This window comes from Tenebrio molitor, chromosome 5, assembly GCF_963966145.1.
Source record: "Tenebrio molitor chromosome 5, icTenMoli1.1, whole genome shotgun sequence".
In the NCBI taxonomy this organism is placed as follows: Eukaryota; Metazoa; Arthropoda; class Insecta; order Coleoptera; family Tenebrionidae; genus Tenebrio; species Tenebrio molitor.
Window position 1 is genome coordinate 21,415,132 of NC_091050.1, and position 17,204 is coordinate 21,432,335.

The following is a 17,204-nucleotide window of genomic DNA, read 5'->3' on the forward strand; positions in this document are numbered from 1 at the left end:
AATCGATAAGCACGGCTGAGTACAAATTTATTCTCAAGTTTAGTTTTGTAAACAAAAATGACAATATAATTTGTTCTTTCTGCTCGGTGCTTTATATGTATCTAGCGCCGTCGTCCGTCAGAATAACTGAATGCCCATTTTGGGGCCCATTTCTAATTTTACCTGAAAAGGTAGGAGCGAAGTTGCTGTTATAAGTGTACGAAATTCTCACATCTCCCTTGCTTAGTCTGGACGCTCGGTTCGGAAGGCACCTGCTTGAAGTGGTTGGTGTCATAATGACGTCCCATTCGATAGGACGTACCCGCCTAACCTCGCATTATCACCTCGTTTTGCTTATGTTACATCGTGCTGGGGGTGAAGAGGAATTTTAGTTTTCAGTTTAGAATCTCGTGTTAATAAGAGAGCACGTCTCATTTATTTATACTGATCTGAATTGTTTACTACTTTTTGATAAGGAGCTGCGGGGATCCAATAGGTACGACTCGCCCGCTTACCCCTCGGGATACTTGGCTCTTGAGGGCACCTGCTTGAAGTGGTTGGCGTCATGATAACGTGGGAATCCAATAGGACACACCCGCCTAACCCCGCATTATCATCTAGCTTTGTTTATATTACACCGTGTTGGGATGGAAAGGAATTTTAGTTTAGTTTAGAAACACAGGTTAACAAGAGATCACCTAGGTAGCTCGGTGGCCGCATGGCTGTCGGAGACAGTGCTCCGAGGTCGCGGTCCCGGCGCTAGTGGGTTCGAATCTCACCGAAGGGGGAGGATTTTTTCCAAGGGAGGAACCTCCGCCGGGCCATGGATGTGTGTGTATGTCTTTCAGGGGCTGACGGTAGGGTGGTGGAAGGAAGAGCGACACTCTTCCGACACCACCGCGAGGTCAGCAGGGTTCGAATCCCAGGCCGGATGGGCCTCCCATGGATGTTTGTGTTTGTATTCGTGTTGTGGCGTCCAGAAAAAGGAGGAAGGAGAAGAAAAAAAGCCGACCGCAAGGTACCTGATAGGCCCGTAGTGGTGAAAGGGGAAAGGCTATTTAAAAAAAAAAAAAAAAAAAAAAAACAAGAGATCACCTCTCATTTTTGTATTAGAATTGTTAATACCGTATTGACGTATTAATAAACTTTATAATTGCTTTATAATTTAAAGATTTCTTACAGATATATTAATAAACTTTATAATTATTGGAATTTAAATATTTCTTACAAAATCAGAAGTGGGATTTAAGGAATCCATAATTGCCTACTTAACGCTTGTACAAGAGTAAAGGTCGTGAGTGTACTTGTGTAAGCTGTGTTTGTGTTATTGCACCATGAATTCTACCACCCCTCGGATTAGTGCCTAAACGAGAAGACACTGTACTCCGGAGTCCAGGTGATGGTTGTAAATGACGGAAAAGTTTTTCATGATCGGTGATCGAGATGTTTGTATTTGTCAAACGTCATGCTTTTAAAAATCGGCACCATAAAATGATGGTGATGACTGATGACATCACGCATGAAGACAAGGTCAAGTGTGAACAACCCCTAGTTGAATTTACTGATCGAATTTCGACCTTCATGGCCACGATGGGCAGCACCGATGCCGCAAAGCTGGACATAAAATTGGCCACGCAGGAACCCATTGCTTGCAACCCGTATCGGATGTTACTGCATGAAAAAAGAAGCGATTCCACATGGTATTGTTGATGATTTGTTGATTAATGGGATTATTACAGAGTCCACCTCGGCATACGCCAGTCCAGTTCTTCAAAAAAAAAAGATTTCGGAGACAACAGAAATATGTGCGTCGATTGCAGACGATACAGTTAAAGATAAGCATCCACTCCCGCTTGTCGAAGACCAGCTTGATTATCTCGGTGGCGACGGGAAAGGTGGTGAGTTTATTAAGTATTTTAGGGCGCTTGACATGTTCCCAGGGTTCTATCAAGTCAAGTGTCGGTCGACAAAGTCACAATTAATAAAACTGTCTTCATTATACCCGATGCACTTTACGAATTTTTACGCATACCCTCCGGACGGTAGTTCGCCGTCGGTTTTTTTTTTGTGATTAATGAATAAATGCTTGGACCATTAAAACATGCGGTAGCACTTTCTAACATACATGACAACAGTTGAGGAAGGTCTACACCGGTTACGGTTAGTTATTGAGCCCCTACGCAAGCATAATATTTCGTTACGAGTTACGACTAAGTAAATGTTCGTGTTTTTTTGCACTAGGATAGACTGTTCAGATCGTGAGGTTAGTGCCGACGAAATTAGGCCGGGAAAGTGCTAAGATAGTGACCACTTCAAACGTGGTACCTTCTAGAAGCAAATATGTCAATTTCTTGATTTGGGGGGGCTACTTTAGGAAATTTATGCAGCACTTGTCGAAGATTGTTGTGACCGGACTAACGCGTGTTACGGGTTTTTTCAAAGACTTGATTGAATCTTAATATTTTATTATAATAACTAATGAATGTAAGGAAATGGAGAAAAATTATCAGTTAGTGTGATTCTTATTGTCGACAGTCTAAAGTAAAGAGAGTTAAAAACAAAATTAAATGGACAACGGACCCTAATTTTAATTTATAATGGTTCAGAGTGATTATCTTAGTGTAAAGTTAACTCTGTGAGTGAAAACTCCAAATTCTATGTTTACAAAAATGAGTAATTAATTACATTCTAACAAGACATTAAACGGAGAACAAGGAATTTTGATTTATTTGTCCTTATTGGATCTACAATATAATCAATGAGAAAATGAAGACCCACAAGCTTGTGTCATGTGATATGTGAATGTGATGAATTAATTAATTATAAATGAGCAAATATAGCTTAATATTAGTGTTAGAACACGCATAATGTTTTGGGGCCCTGACAGTAGTGTGCTTTTAAACGAGTCAAAACGCTAGACCGGTACTAGCGGTGTTCAAAGCGTCGTTACTGACCGAATTACGAGTGCATGCTGATGCAAGTTCGCTAGACAATAGAGGAATGTTGTTGATGTTGTTATTACGAACGCACCTAGGAGTGCAAAAAGTTGTAGCTTATTTTAGTAAACAAACCACAGTTGTACCAGCGGTAGTACCATTTATATGAATTCAAAACTATGGCCGTCGTTTGTGCTCTGCAGCATTTTTAAGTACATTTATTAGGTTTACAATTTACAGTGGCAACAAACTGCAATGTCACGAGAATATTTTCCAAAAAAAAAAATGGGTTTAATACCGCAAGTTGGCAGATGATGGTTCCAAGTACAGGAGTTCACCTTTGAAATTAGCAACTGGATACTATCGGTTCAATTGCAAAATGATAAGTGAACTACGATTCGTAAAATTTTCAGAGATGAAGCAGTATTTCCAGTTAAAAACCCAAAAGTTTATCGAAAGTCAGCAGGCGAAAATGGGAAGTACCCTCTGCTGTGAGATGGAAAATAGTTATGATGTCATGTTATGATCACGTTGTGTGCCATGTATGTTGTGATCATGTTATGTGTAATGTATGTTATGATCATGTTATGTGTGATGATCGGACGTGCTACTTGGGCATTGAAGACACTGCGACGTGTCAAGGTGCATTACTGCTTTACTAAGATGACATGCTTTGTTGCGAAACATGTTGAAGCATGTTTAAATTGTGTTTACTGTTTACTGTGGGGATTGCCCTGACGGGAAGCAAGGTGGAATTACATCCCAGTTGTATAAAGGCCCCTTCAGCACACAGCACTTTTTAAGGTAAAACACCCCGATTTTCAAGGGTTAACAGAAAAGCAAAAAAAAATCGTGAAAACACCCCGATTTTAAGGTATATTTTAAAATTAACATTTTTAAGGAAAACACCCCGAATTTCAAGGGTAAACAGAAAAGCAGAAAAAATCGTGAAAACACCCCCGTTGAAAATGTGAGCCAGACGTAACAAAACTGAATCTGTGGTTTTTGTTGAAAAAAAAATGTAAAATGTGAGCCAGATTTTTTATGCCAAAAATATAGAATATTATTGTTATACATATACCCAGGGACCGTATTCTTTTTTATTTTTTATGATTTCTAAAAAAAATGTGAGCCAGACGTAAAGAATAAATATACGTATTAAAATTATTGACTCGATTGGTACGCAACCAATATTACACGCAATTTTATTTCTCATGTTGGCATTGGCAATTCTACGTACAATCTGATCTGTCAGTCTGTCACCATCAGCTGTTTTCTTTACTCATTTAAAGTCCATTCACGTTGGATTTTCTCTGCCAAATTGTTGTCACGTTGCAAGCCTGCGCCTCCTTTCCTAGTAATTTTTACATTATCGTGTTTTATTCGTGATAGAGCGATTGAGAGCGATTTGACGTCTTTACTTTTGAATGTTAGTTTGACGTGTGAAATAAAGTCACAGATTTTTTAATAAAATTCTATTCCTGGGTGATTTTACCATGGCGAAAAGAAAAAAAGGTTAATTTTAAAATTGGGTTAACCTTCCACAACTGACGTAATGTGACGAAACCCGCAAGCTAATATGGACTCAAGAAAAAATAGCTTCAGTTCGAAAATTAATTAGTCAGAATTCTTTAATATTTAATGTATTGTATGTATTAACATGATTATAATCTATTTACGACCTTTATTGAGCAGTTTTAACAATACAACGTTATTTTATAGGTAATGTGTACATCGAAAAAACTTAAATTAGAAAAAAATCATTAAAATTCAAAATACACCTTTCTTTTGTGGTATGCAATTGTAACAATACATTCTTGAAACGTCACAACCACAATCAAAACGTATAAGTGTCTCTGAATAACTGAAATTTTATTGCCAAATTTGTTCCATCATTTAGATGCATTCCTTACTTCCATCGCTTCCAATGAATGAAACTTCACACAATTTCGTTTTGGGTTCATTTTCTATAACTTATTCTGGTTCCTCATCACTCATGATGTTAGTCGCAGAAGGTTAAAAAAAAAAAAAGGATATTTAGAGAGATGGTTGTTAACAAAAGATGAAAAAACTATTACAAAATTTATTCCTTTATCTAAAATTTTTCGATTTGTACGAGACTGTAACAAAGTTTTGAATGGAAAAATTCGCATTGAAATTCGTAAAAATAGAGTGAAAAATATATTATATATATTATACGCTAAAGTTGATGGAAATTATGATTATGAAATATCTGATATTAATTTGTGGATCCCAATAGTAAAACCCTCATTAGAAACAGAGAAAATATTATCTTCATTATTAGTTAGCAAATCTAACTTTCTTTGTGGATGGAATGCGCTTAACTGTTACCGCAGTAATTTGTGGTTTTCTGGAAGTGGAAACTGGCGCGTCGTAAATAATCAAAACAAAATATCTAGAGTTTTTATAGTTTTTTCTAGAGCTGAACGTAACGACAATTTTACCAAGACAATGATGATTTTTGATAATATGAATTTAGAAAGAATAAATATTAAAATCAACGGTACCCAACATCCTACTTATGAATATCAGGTGAATAATGAGGATTTACAACGCTTGTATGCCGCATTCCTCTCTTGTAATTATAAAAAAGATTTGGATGAAGGTACGTGCGTTAGCTATAAAGATTTTTGTAACCTCTATTTAGTTGTTGCTTTTGATGTAACAAAAGAAAATGATGAAAATTTATTTAGTAAAACAAAATCATCTGAACTAGAAGTTAATTGGACATTAAAAGATTATCAAAATGTTAATTACTATATGTATGCCGTAGTTGAATCTCAAAGAATTGCAAATATGAATATCATAGATGAAAAGATTTATTTGGAAATGAAGTAGAGAGTTTTTAAGTAAATAAATGACTGAGTCAATGAATGATTATAGAGTATATTTATCACCAAATCAAATAAAAAAACTCCAAAGTTGTAAAGAAAAAAGAATAGATGGTAATATAAGATTCGATTTAACGAAAAGACTTAATAATACTATTAAATTAAGAGAAAAACAAGTTGATGAAATTAAAAAGTGTAAAAAGGAGAAGAAAAAATATTGTGATATTAAATTTTCTCCAACACAGATAGGCGGATTTTTACCTGCTTTAATTCCTGTGGCATTAGCTGTAGCCAAAGCATTGGGATTAGGTGCTGCTGGTTATGCTGGTACTAAATTTGCACAAAAAGCTTTTGGAGATGGTATAAAAAAGGATAAAAAAAACACAAAAAAGACGAAGACATATGGACAAGGAATAAAATTGATAGGAAATCGGGTTTAAGTAATATAGAAATATCTGATATTATGAAAAATTCGGGTTTGCCTCAGGAAGCTACGCGAAATTTTCGAGGTGTTTTTGCAATTGACATGTTACCAAAAAAAATTAGAAAAGATGAATCAGGTATAATTAATTTTCAACCCTCTAATTGTTATGGCTCACACTGGGTATGTTACATAAACAAACCATATTTAAGAAATATTTTATATTTTGACAGTTTTGGAATATCTCCACCAGAAAAAATTAAAAAATATTTTTAAGTAGCGGAAAAAATATTGCGTGGAATAGCACGCAGTTACAAATGAGTTCTTCTGTTTTATGTGGTCATTACTGTATATATATGATAATTAATGTCAACAGAGGCAAAGATTTTTATGATATATTATATTCTTTTAAACAGATACCGTGTCGTTTAAATGAGAAAACTACTATTTTAATATTTGAACGTAATTAAAAAATTATATATTATCTATATGTTATAAATGGAAAAATATCTACAAAAACGCTTGTATGTATACAGAAAAAGTTACATATATTTTTATAAAATTGGAATTGGATTATCTATTAGTAAATTATTATTTAGTGCGTCGGGATTATCTTCGTTAGCCCTACCTCCACTAGTTTGTTTATCTCTTGGCGCTGGGGTAATAGAAATCTTAGATAAGAGGTTAAAAATATCAGAAAGAATTGAAGAATATAAGTTAATTTATACATTTTATAGACAGTTATTGCATTTATATAAGGCTGATAAAATAAATGAAAAAGAAATAAATTTACGTGAAGAGGAATTTGTCAGTAATTTTAATTATTTTCCCAGAGAGAAATACCTAGAAAAAGTCCACTTAAACGGAAATTGATAATTTCTTATTGCAATAAATGACTGGCAATGCCAACCTAGAGTCGAGGATGATGACAGAACCAAAAGAAATTAAATTATTTGATTTAAAGGCTAATAAACGTTATGATATTACTGCTATAAGTAAATCAGATGACGTTGGTCCAACTAACGGGTTATTCTTTACTTTAGAGGGAAACTTGAAATTATATTTATCCGATGTTGACTTATTCTCAGATTCATCAGAAATTAATGAGTTATATAACGCTGTTTCATACTTTCTTGATAAAAAACAAAGAGTATATCTAGAGAGAGAACGTTTGTTTTTTTACACCAACTGTGATGAAAGATGTTTAATTGATATACGAATTAGGGAATATGATGAAGATTAATTTTGTAATAAATGAAATTCAGTCCGCAACTATATTTAGTATTTCTTGGTGTTGTTAAAAGCACTGATATTAATATAACAAGCTCAGCGAAGCCTTACAATGAATCGAAGATTCAGAGTTATTTAGAACAATTTGGTTATTTAACGAGTAATAGTTCATCATTAACAGAAACGTCTTTGACTAGTGCTTCGCACACCAATGAAGCATTAATAAGGTTTCAAGAATTCTATAATTTACCAACTGATGGAACATTAAATCAAGAAACACTTGCTTTTATCAGTAAACCTAGATGTGGCGTTAAAGATAATCCAACAGCTTATAGAGTTCATTATCAAAAATGGAATAAAACAAATCTTAAATTGTATTTTTCGTTAGCTACAAACGAGATGAAAGAATTAGCACAAAAAGCCTTTGATCAATGGGAATCTGTTTCAAATTTAAAGTTTAATTACAATAGTGTTAAACCGGACATACTTATTTCATTTTCTAATACGCTGTTTCAACATAATCATAATTCACGGTGTCAAAAAGGAATATGTTCTAGCAGTTTTGACGGAAAAGGTAATGTCTTAGCACATAGCTTCTTTCCAAATAATGATGAATGTCTAGGAATTCATTTTGATAAATCAGAAAATTGGTATTTTGGTGAATCAGGCAATACACCTGACGGTCAGACTAATTTTTATACTGTTTTATTACACGAAATCGGACACACGTTAGGTGTTGAACATTCTGCAAATAATAATTCAATTATGTACGCTTATTATAAAGGTGATATTGATAAATTAACTCAAGACGATATGTGGGCAATTCAATATTTATATGGACGACCTGAACGATTAAAATATGAATTAATACCAACAACAACAACAACAACAACAACAGTTAAACCTACTGTAAGCAAAGTCTGGCAAAGCGTCCCTGGAGTCGAAGTTGGTAATTCGTCTTCGACTGATGAGCCTATGGTGAATTTATGTGATTTTAATAAAGAAATTGACACATTTTTAATGGCAAATCATCATATGTATATTTTTTATAAGAAATATGTTTGGTTAGTCAATTTAAAAGACATGACTTATGATAAAGAACCGAAATTAATTAAAGATTATTTATATTTTTTACCAGATGATTTTAAAGAAATTTCGCATATTTATCAAAGACCTTCAGGTGATGTTTTAATAGTTGTTAAAAATTTATATTATTTAATTGATTTTCCAAGTTTTAATGTTAAAAGTGGATACAATGGTCAATCTATTGAAAATTTAGGAATACCAAAAGGAAAAAGAATTGATGCGATATTTAGAACTTATTCTGGAAAAACATATATATTTTATGATAAAGTTTTGTATATTGAGTTTGATGAGTGTTTGTTTAGATCAAAGAAAAACGGCCTTATTTCAGAATTATTTGCTGGAATACCTCCAAATATAAGCAGAGCATTCAGATATAGAAATTTATATTTCTTTAAAGATAAAATGTTTTTTGAATTTGATGATATTTCGAATACATTAGTTAAATCTGATAAATTTGACTTGACAGTTTTTGGATTTAAATGTGGTCTTATCGATCAAATAATAAAACTAATTAATCGTCTGTGATTCTTATAATCGCGTTTTTTATCCTTCAAGAACAAGTTGGAAACTTTCCCAGTCGTCAGATCATCAATAAATCCCATAAATTCGAGCAAATGATTTGTAGAATTTTTAAAACTTGGTCATTTTTATACCGTTCCTCTATTATTACTATAACAGAGTAAAATCTTTGAAAAAATGTTAATTTTAAAATATACCTTTAAATCGGGGGTGTTTTCACGATTTTTTCTGCTTTTCTGTTTACCCTTGAAATTCGGGGGTGTTTTCCTTAAAAATGTTAATTTTAAAATACACCTTAAAATCGGGGTGTTTTCACGATTTTTTTTTTGCTTTTCTGTTAACCCTTGAAAATCGGGGTGTTTTACCTTAAAAAGTGCTGTGTGCTGAAGGGGCCTTTATACTACTCATCCCATTGGGAACACACCGATGTCTTTCCATAAGTTGTATTCAGATCGTGTTGGTTCCTTTTGACACTGGTAGTCAGAGCTGCTTACAAAGTTACAGAACCTGTCACATTGAGTAATGTGAAACCAGTCGTGTATTTGGGCATCATGTAAGACGTAATGTTTATTTTGGGGTCCCCAGTCGTGGTAGTACATTTACATCCCGAACTTTTAAGATTCTTCTGAAATATAATGCAATTTGACATGTATTAAATGCAAATTACGTGCGAATATTGTAGTAAGACTATTGTTACAATGTTAGCTACAAGGAGTGTCGAAGCTGAGGGAGAATTTTGGGACACTCATGTAAAAAAAATGTACAGAGTGCGTTGGATACGGCATTCAACAAAGGTATCAATAGTACTCCAGTTAAAGCTCTCCTAGGGTTACCAAGCTAAGCCAATGGCTGAGGTCAAGTTGTTGAACTCTTTACAAGACACAATCGACAGGGTGGCTCTCGAGGAATTGAGAGAATGTATCATAGCAGACGATCAGCGCCAACAGAAGGAACGGTACGACAAGATTCTACCTGAGGCTGAGCGATATCAAACATGAAGTTGAAGATCTAAGAGAGGGACAGCGTAATCAAAAAACAAACGGTTGTGGCTGTTGATAAGATGAAACGTTGGAGCTTTAATGTAAGTTGAAATTACTGTATGATAATTACCAAGCTTCGAAGGTCAACAGACACAAGGCGACGAAAATAATGTCCGAGACCTGGCCAGTCTGCACATTATTGGAATAAAGATGTGGTTGACGAAGTCTGAAATACGTTTAAAGTTGAGTTAGTTGCAAAAGTTGCAAGGTCAACAGACACAAGACGCGGAAGATAATGCCGAGACATGTAGTCTGCCATTATTGGAGTCAAGGTGTGATTGACGAGGTTTAAAGTAAAGTTAGTTGCAAAAGTTGCAAGGTCAACAGACACAAGACATGGAAGATAATGCCGAGACTTATGTAGTCTGCCATTATTGGAGTCAAGGTGTGATTGACGAAGTTTAAAGTAAAGTTAGTTGCAAAAGTTGCAAGGTCAACAGACACAAGACGTGGAAGATACCTTATTTAAACGGTCTTGATTGTCAAATGAAACACTGTAGTTTTTTATGCATTTCATTTATGCTGAACAAAATAAATAGGTTTTTATTTTTGAAAGCAACTCTTTACAGTAACTAATAAATAAGTTTCACATTTTCTAAAATAATGCGAATTGTGTCAATTTGTTGTAAAAATGCATAAGTCGAGATGGAAGCATGCCATCAGCTTCGCAAATCAATCCAATGTTTAAGTCAATTATTGTTATATTACTACAGATTAATTCCCACATACATCAAACGTGGGTGTTCAGCGCTTGTTTTCATCCAATCAAAAATGTTTATCGCGGATAAATCGTCTTCCTAGTCTGTCTTCTGTCAAAAACGAATAAAATTGCATGTTACGCCTGTCTGATTCCCAAATTGTTTTTAATAATTGTAATTGTAATTAGCTGTAAGTATTAAAAATAAATAATTAACGTTAAAGTTTGAATTCTGGAATTAATCTTGCCAAAAATAACGCGACCTAATTTGTTAAATCTGGTCTTATTATTTCACCTTCGATTATAATTTAATTTATTTAAACTATAATTCGTTTTTTTTTATGACACGGAGTCTATTTTCGGTACCAAAACTAAAAAACAACCAACATTCTACCTACTGTCTCCGGAGATGTGCAGTTATGGCTTTGCCTTTTTTTTTAATTTTACGATGGGTGCAATATGATTTAAAAAAGAGAAGAAGCGGCGACGGTGGCGAACCGAACTCTATACAAAACGCGTCGGTAATGAACTTATGTAAGATTTAAAATTTCAACATGTCAGTGAACATTATAAAAATTTTACAAGAATGTCTCCTACAGACTTTGACAAATTATTGACAATGATAGGACCGAAAATCTCGAAAAAAGATACTACTTGTACGTTCGTCGGAGAATGAAAATTTTATTTTGAAAGCACACTTTAGCGACGAATCCCTTCCTTGTAACCTCCTACCTTTTCAGGTAAAATTAGAAATCGGCCCCAAAACGGGCATCCATTTTATTCTGACCATCGCCGAAATACGGGCACAGCACCCGTGATGGTTATATTTTTTTTATTGGTAACCTATTTTACTTAATTAAAGCACGCCTCAGTGTGTTGTGATGAACCAAGTGGGTAATTCAAATTTCCCACCAAACGGCCATCTCATTTTTTTTTTTTTTTTTTACCAACATACACAATGAAAAATAAAACCCGCGAAATTCAACAAAAATGGCCAAAGCGCGTGATCGTACTTAGTTAATTTCCCTACGTTGTGTTTTTTTTTTAATACAAATTAAACATTATCAGATTCGTTCCAACAGGGTTTGTGAACCACACAGAAGTGTGCAAATAAAACAACACAATAATTAAAACCAGCTATTTATTCAAAGTTATGATTTTCGTCAACGCCGGGATTCATGAATAATAAAACGTCTCGGGAGAGGGCACCCAAGTCTCCTCAAATGTGAGAAGACTACTCATCTAGAACTCCAGGAAAATGGTGAGCTCTGGCCATCCTCCTAGACCCCCGAATGAGGCTCCGCTAAAAACCTCTCCTAAAAATACGAACAAGTCCGAAGTGACAACGTAGACGGGACAGTTAGTGAAAATTGAGCAAAACTGATTTCATAAACAACACAATTCAAATTCAAAAGAAAACAGGAGGGTCATGTACATTACAAACAAAACAGTTACTTCGGACCGTTCGAGCGGGAGCGAGCACTAGACGAGAACCTTAGCATGTTTTCTCCTTTTCAAGTTAATTTACAATGTGCGGCAGATACGCTATAGAAGGAGCGAGTGGCCTTGGGTGGTCCGGTGGGCTGTGGCACCTATCCTTACGACTTTAACATTTCCCGCCTACCCGTGATCTAGTGCTAAGGGAAAGGTCCTAACTGCTTTACGTAAGTCAACAAATTGAGGTACTCTAAGTTCATCGGTTGAAGTGAACATTACTTTTCCAAAGCAAAAGAAAACACAACGCGCTTGTCAGGCTACACAGACTCAGGGAAAATAGACCTGATCACATTTCCGGAAGTGTGCCATGGAGCTCGAGTAAAACCCAGCATTCAACAAGTCCTGCCAAGCGTTAGGTTTTTGGGTCTCCCTTGGGGTGCAAATTTTATGAGGGTCGCGAGGTCGTGTTCAACGTTGGGAGGTTAGAGGAAAAACAAAACCCCTCAAACAGAGAGAGACCCTCGCGGTAAGGTCTAGAATTTACAGCTACAACAACCTGGAAAAAGCAAACAAAAAAAGAAACGCGACAAATATTTGTTGACAGAGCTATCTAAGAACACTTTCAATTTGGGATGGAAAGGTGGTAACAACCATTAACACATACATAAAAATAACAAAAACATAGTCCGGTCGACCCTAGCATATTAGAGCCGGTTCATCGCCAAAGGGGGGCGCCCTGAATAATATGGAGGGCGCCCTGGGACTAAATGTAGTAGATCCCTAGCTAAGGAAAAACCCACGGAGACACCTGAAATATAAACATTTGGTTGCTACCGGGATGGAAAGTGGAAACTTTGCAATTTTGATTAAAGTGTTGAACAATAACTAGATGCTTATCACACCAAAAGCGTAACTCGGAATAATTAGAAGGGGATCAAAAATGAGGGAGTGCGCTTATAAAAAGTAAAAGCCACAGACCCACGCTAAAACTTGGCGCCCTTTTCTTTTAGGAAAGTTAGTGAATTGTAAAACCAGATTTGACAACAAAAAAAAACGTGATCCGTGCAATTTTATAAAATTTACAAACCTAGAACCAGGCGGCCTTACTCTCCTTCACAAGCTTACAAATGTTAAAAGCGTGATACATGGGGATGGTCGAGATAATTGCGGATTTTATACAATATGGTGGGAACATCAACAACCCACGTGCGACCATCGTGATAATTAAAATACATTTCGCGCGAAACAGACATAATTTTAGTACCGCAAACATACCTAGTTCAAAACAGAAGCTGGACAGCAACATTTAGCACAGTTCAATAAAAAAACAACTAAAATCGCACAATTAGCACACAGAAAAAATACACGGTACTTCTGTACTACTCTGCGGTCAAGAAAAAAAGTGCCCTCCAAAAAAACATGGCCGTTCATCCCCTGTCGACTTTCACCCACGCCCCCAAGCGGTCGCCGACGGTACCGAACGCCGGTAATTCTATAGCTTTCATTGGCGGTTAGTTTTGAATTCAAAAGCGGTTATCTCAGTGTATAAATCCAACTTTCAAAAACGCGCGTTTTAAAGTTTCCATAGCAACATCAACAGCCCGAGAGGACCTGAGAAACGTACAATATCGCCAGTAGTTTTCCTACGCCTATGATGTTGTTAACAGAATTAGTAATTACAGCTGTGAATCTGAATGAAGTTGAATTATTTATTCTTCGAGTATGTATTAATGATAAACAAATGTTATGTGCGCTATTCGACTTTTTGCAGCATAGACACTCGTCTCTGTGTCTGTGAAAAGGCGTGCGATCTATCAGTGAACGGAGTATAGAAGCTGTTCGTTGCGCGCTCCGTTCGTCGGCTGTTCGTGGCACCAATTTTGCGACGAGCATTACATTATATTCTATTCACTTTGATTGTGACCACAACGAAAAACATAGTAGGCGCTGTTTAGCTGTGTGCTGCATACGTTTTACACTAAATATTTGTGTGGTGTGAACATGATGTGAAAATGTCAGAATTGTCAAAACTTGACCATGGTAGTAAAGCAATGATTTTTATATATTTATCAATATTAATAACGGAAATCAATATTTGAAGTAGGAGAAACTAAAAACGTTTGTCTGATTCTGTGTTCACGTCTGTTGAAAAGTGGAGTTATATCCAGATACAGATTATTTAACGTAAAAACTTCGAAATCACCTCATGCAATTCTCGATATTAATGAAGAACGAAGGAAATGGTAATTTGGCAGTAAGACAAACGCGAAAGTTCAAAAAAAATGATTTACAGGGGATGAAAAGGCAGAAGATATCAAACTACAACACTTACTAGCCAAAATGTACAACAAAAAAGCACAAATAGAGTTAACTTTGTAATGATTTGAATACATTACTTTTTCCGCCAAATATTTGAACCTGCGCAAAACGGTAACAAATGTGGTCGTTATCGTCATCGAATCGGAGGAGCCCTACGTTGTGATTTTCTTTTGGCGGAAAAAGGTTCGGAATGCAAACGGTGAGGGTTCCAGTTGGAAGAGTGCCGCAAATAAAACACACATGTGAGGGACGCCAAACTTTTATTTCATTTAATTATTCGCCTTCGGGAGCTTAGAGCTGGAGGTAACAAACTTTCGGCCGCGAGGGGACTCAGAAGAATAATCTGAATCATCTTGAGAGCAAGCGACGTTTATAGATATTCGTGGTATTAATGAACGTCAGACTATTTCGCCGACCAAGTAAGAGTCACAGAGCGTCTCGGGGTTGTACGATTAGCATCACTAAACAGCATCAGCGAATATTTAGCTCCACCGTCCCCAACCAACCGTTTCCGGACAAAACCCCGAAATCTCTATAACCTCGACGGAAGCTTTACGAAAACATCCCGCCGCCGCATATGCGAAGACCTAGGTCCGCCTCCGCTAACGGCTTTAAATAACCGTAGCTTCCACAGAAATGTACTAAACAAACCCCACGACTTCCTGATTGTCACCCAGCTCCCATAGGGGCGCACTTACAACATTTTACTTTAACCTTTCCGAAATCTAGCAACAACACAAAGAAAAAAAACCGAGTTTAATTCAATCGAACCAGCGTAACATTTAAACGATGAGAAAATTCAGCTAAACAAAACGCAACATTAAACAATGACAAATAAACAAAACAAAACGCAACATTAAACCATGCGCAAATAAAAGGGGACAAAACGCGAAGTAAAATAACGATAAAATTAAAAAAACGCTTTAACTGGCACAAATATCGGTAAGCAGCATAAATAATGAATACAATAATCGTTGGTAATGTTAAACAAAAAGAAAATGGCGGGTCGAGTGCCGTTAGAAAATGCTAGTAAAAAAAACAAAATGGACGCTCGCGGTTCGGACGACGGCTGCTAATTTCCGAAATTACCTGATTACCAAAAAAAATGAACCTCCCGGGAGAAACTTAGGGATAACGCTTAAAATTAACAAATGGGCGCTTCTTAAAGAAACAGCATGCAACAAAATGAAATCTACAACATACCCTTACCACGTGGTCCTGGCCTCAAAAACAAAACACAAAAAAAAACGCAACGAAAGTGGGATAAATTACCCAGGTGAATTAAAAACGTTGAATTCCTCACGGGGACACAAAATATCCACTCGGAACGGTAGTGGAATTGTTCAGGTTTAATTTACAAATTTGAGAAACTTGGATCGCTCTTCGCAAGGTGTGTTCGTTTCGAAAAACTAAACAAAAGTGACCTACCACCCTTCAACCATCCGCGCGAGCGAGCTTCAACCCCCGCTATATATATATATATATTTTTTTTGTTATAGCCTTTCCCCTTTCACCACTACGGGCCTATCAGGTACCTTGCGGTCGGCTTTTTTCTTCTCTTTTTTTCCTATGTGGTGCGGCGGGGCTCCGGGGTACTTTCCCCGGCTACCCACGCCCACCCTCTCTTCTCCTTCCTCCTTTTTCTGGACGCCACAACACGAATACAAACACAAACATCCATGGGAGGCCCATCCGGCCTGGGATTCGAACCCTGCTGACCTCGCGGTGGTGTCGGAAGAGTGTCGCTCTTCCTTCCACCACCCTACCGTCAGCCCCTGAAAGACATACACACACATCCATGGCCCGGCGGAGGTTCCTCCCTTGGAAAAAATCCTCCCCCTTCGGTGAGATTCGAACCCACTAGCGCCGGGACCGCGACCTCGGAGCACTGTCTCCGACAGCCATGCGGCCACCGAGCTACCAACCCCCGCTATATTTCCGCTCGTAGTTCCTCGTCTAGCCGCTAGTACCTTAGTATTTGGCGCGCTGTTGTGGCGGTACCGAAAATTTAAATTTAAATTTTAAACTGGGTCACTACAACTTTATTGGTGATGTTCGTTTTTGTGAGTTATTTTCCCGTTGGCTTCAATAAATGTCTCGAAACAAGTCAATATTAACCGTTTGGTCCCAACTTTGAGAAGACGATGTGGCATTTTCTTTTTGAATTGTAAAATTTTGTACCAAAACTCAATTTTATAGATATGCGCACACTGTACGTCGAAAAACGTTTGCGCAAGTCGTTCTCCCTTCTGTCTTCTGTGAGCGTGACGTTTCTGTCAAAATGGCGCCTCTGAGAGTTGCCAACTGCGACTGGATTTAGTGTTATCTAAAATTCCCTATCAATAACCTAGTAACTGAAAAGTTACTACGGAGTGGTCACAATCAAAATGAATAGATTATACATGCTACATTACATGCTCGGTTCGCGTAGTCTGTACGCGCCCTTACGTTTTTACATTCAAGGTCAGTTCGAAGTGTTTATCTAGTATCTCACAATTTCACTAATGCTAGATTATTATTGTAAATTGTTGTAAAATTCATCTTTGTCAATCGAATTTTTTAAAATTTTAAAGTGCACTGTTATGTTCCATTGAATCAATGTCATAATCACCTAATCACTGTGACCATCTTCTACTTTAATATCAGTTATGTTGTGTCTGTGTAATTCAAAATTAAAGTCATCTTCAC